The sequence below is a fragment of the Callospermophilus lateralis genome, chromosome 4, assembly GCF_048772815.1.
Source record: "Callospermophilus lateralis isolate mCalLat2 chromosome 4, mCalLat2.hap1, whole genome shotgun sequence".
Taxonomy (NCBI): domain Eukaryota; kingdom Metazoa; phylum Chordata; class Mammalia; order Rodentia; family Sciuridae; genus Callospermophilus; species Callospermophilus lateralis.
This window is the reverse complement of record NC_135308.1, coordinates 117,084,762-117,088,396: the sequence shown is the minus strand read 5'-3', so window position 1 is coordinate 117,088,396 and position 3,635 is coordinate 117,084,762. Positions and strand designations below refer to the sequence as shown.

Genomic DNA, 3,635 nt, shown 5'->3' with positions numbered 1-3,635 from the left:
AATATTTAAGAGTAGTGCCTGTTAGCAGCAGATGAAAGAATTCATCTCTTATCAGATCCTTTCTACAAAAAAAAAGTTAAACCCTGTAGGCATAAGGAAAATTCTTACAAGGTAAAATATGAATCTACACGGGAATGAAAAGTACTGAAACCGTTCACTGTATGGGTAAATGTAAGATTTTTTCTTATTAAATATCTTCAAAATTGTTCAAACTAAAAAATGGGTCATAGCTGGGCACAGTGAATTCCTGTAATCCCAGCAAATCGGGAGGCTGAGGTGGAGACAGAAGGATTGCAAGTTTAAAGCCAGTCTCAGCAACTTCATGAGGTCCTAAGCAATTTAGCAGTGAGACCCTATCTCTAAATAAAATATTCAAAAAGGGCTAGGGATGTGGCTTAGTGGTTAAGCTCCCCTGGGTTCAATCCCCAGTACCCCCCCCCAAAAAAAGTTGCTATACATAAAGTTGTAAAATATGACTTGAAGGCAGACGGTGCTAAGTATAATGATAATGATACCATTAAGGTTTATGATATACCAAATAAAAATAACAAAAAAGGTATAAAAATAACAAAGAAGCAGAAAGGAGATAAAATGGAACCACAGATACTCAATCCAAAAAAGACAGGAAAAGAAGAACAATAACAAGATGGTAGACTGAAACCTAACCAAATCAATAATCATATGTGAATGGAATACATATCCAATTAAAAGCAAATATTGAGAGATTCAGATTGCAAAAATAAACAAAAAAATCTAGCTAAATACTCTTATTAAAAGCATACTTTAAGTATAAAGACACAACAGGTTAAAAATAAAGGGATGGGCAAAAAAGACATATCATCCTACCACTAATCAAAAGAAAGCCAGAAGACTCATTTCAGCAGACATATGTTTAAATTGGAATGATACAGAGAAGATTAGCATGGCCCCTGCGCAAGAATGACATGCAAATTCATGAAGCGTTTCCACATTCTTAAACCCCAAATTTAAATAAATAATAACAAACAATAAAAACAGAAATTTGGGGAAAAGACATGCACACAAAGAAAAAGCTGAAGTTTTATCAATATCAGATAAAGTAGATTTTGGACCAAAACATATTTTCAGAGATAAAGACCATTTCTATAATGATAAAGGGGTCAAAACATCAAGGTAATGTAACAACCCAAAATGTCCACCAAATAACACAGTTTCAAAATACATGAAGCAAAAAAATAGATAAATCCTCAATTAGAGATTTCAATACTCTTCTCAATAACTAACAAGTACACAGAAAATTGGTAATGATAAAGAAAACTTGAACAACATTATCAAATAATTATGTCTAATTCAAGTCATGAACAGTCCACCAATTAACAGCAGATAATACCCACCCTCATCTCCTTTTTTCCTAAGTACTCACAGAATTTTTACCAAGAAAGATCATGTTATAGACCATAATAAAAGTCTCAACTATAAAAAGATTCAAATAATACACTGGTGTATAATAGAGTAAAATTAAAAGCCAAAACCAAAAACTTCATCTAGAAATCTTCAAAGAATTTGGAAACTAAATAATACACTCCTCAATAACCCATGGGACAAAGAAGAAACCAGAAGGGAAACTATAAAATATTTTGAACTGAATGCAAATGAAAATACAACATACCAAAAATTGTGGGATTCTGCTGCAGCAATACATAAGAAATCAGATTTTTGGAAGTTATACTGAACTCCCCAAAATCAAAACACAAACTTATTTTAGATCCAGAAAAACATTTTTAAAATGTGTGTTTTATGGGTTAATTCAATAAATATATGGTGACAACTTAAGGGAGGCTCTATTCTGTGCCCTAAAAATAAAATAAATAATACAAATAAGACCCTCTACTCTTATATTGCATCAAAGGGTACAGAAAATAAATACAAACACTAAGAAACTTGCAGATAATAACAAACTACATTAAGAAAATAAAACAGTAATTTAAAAGAGAAGTAGTCAGAGAAGTACTCTGTAAATAGATATGAGCTGAAACCCGAATAAGGACAGCAGATCATGCAGATGTAAACCCAAAGGAACAGTATCATAGAGAGATAAAGTATGAAGGTCCTAATGTGGGAGGCATATGCTCTAGATGTCTGGAGAAAGTTAAGTGAAGGAGGTAATATAGGAGAAATATTAGTAAAGATATGCATGAAAAAGATAAGCACTCAAGCTGGAGTATAGGTAGCTGGGTAAGGACTGAGATTTGGCTAGAAAGGTACAGGTGGATCAAGACCTATACTGTCAACATGGCAGCCACCAACTGCATGTGACGCTTGAGTAATTAAATTTGGGCCAGTACACCTGAATAACCAGTTTTAATCTAATTTGACTTACTTTAAATTTTTAGAACTATTTCAAGTACATTGGGAACTGTTTCAACTATGGGTTTTATAAAATCTAAATATAGATTAAATATTTCTAATTTGGTTTTCTATTATAGAACATTATAAGCAAGCTAATCTTTTGAGAATCTTTTCAGTACAAAAAACACATAATTGTTGTTAATGTTCTGTCATAGTATCTGATTCTTTAATACTTATTAGCAATTTTTCCTGAGTTGTAGACAAATGAGATGTTAGGTAGATCTAAAAAACTGCAATATGTCTGAATGTTCTATAGGTATCTCAAACTCAAAATATCCAAAAACCCAGTTTATCATCTTTCCTATCCAATATATTCTTTCTCATCTATTCTTTAAATGTTGGGAATTTAGATTTCCCACTTTAGAAAACCTGTTATCAATTTCCCCCTCAATATCCACTAATAATCATCTTTCCCATTTGCTTCTTAAGTATTTTTCAAATCCTTTATGTAGTATTCATTCCAACAAACCCTAATTATTAGTTTGTTACCAGAACTCTTTGAACCAGGCAACACTGAACTTCAAATGTGACCTACAAAAACTTCCATGACATGCTCATGGCCTTCCTTTCCCATTTCTATTTATTGCCTTGGACTTAAGTGATTTGGCCGTAAGAAACCACTTGTGGTTTATACAGGCAGTAAATTGTTTCACACATCATAGTTCATGTATTATGCCTACTCATAGCAGAAAAAGTAAACTTAAGTACACAGGTTCTACTGGTTTAAAAAACTAAGAATCAACAAATTGGGTCTATATTACTATCTACACCAGAGGTTCTTAGGAATAGAAACTCAATCTACCCATAAAATCTCCTTGGGCTTACAGGCTAAGAATGAGCATACTGCATATTGTTTCTTTAAACCACAACTTCTGGTTCCTAATTATTCTCAGTTAAGTACCTGTTCTTGAGCATCCTTCCCAAAAGAGGGGCTGGCAAAATTCTACTTGATTTAGTTAGCATCCTTTGATCAGCCATCTGGAAGAAGTGACTTGCCAAGATAGGTCTAGGAAAAAAGGGTGAAGAAGCCATGTAGTTGACCTAAAGTAATTTGATGTCACCAAGAGCAAGTAGTGAAAACTGCAAGGTCAATTTTACTAAAGGAGATATTCTGGGCACAGGACAAAACAATACACTGTTCTCTTACAAATCACAACTTGTAATTCAAACTGTGAATACAAGACAAGAAAAATGTAAGGTCCAATATCAGGCTTCAGTATTCATAAGACATTCAGGAATCTACATAC

The 3,635-nt window shown here is 33.0% G+C and overlaps 1 non-coding gene across 1 annotated transcript; it reads left to right on the top strand.

The window, feature by feature from the left end:
• Nucleotides 1–869: 869 nt before the first annotated feature.
• Nucleotides 870–975, top strand: LOC143398792 (U6 spliceosomal RNA). The gene has a single exon (XR_013091375.1). It is a non-coding gene; the product is annotated as a U6 spliceosomal RNA (small nuclear RNA).
• The last annotated feature ends 2,660 nt before the right edge of the window (nucleotides 976–3,635 follow it).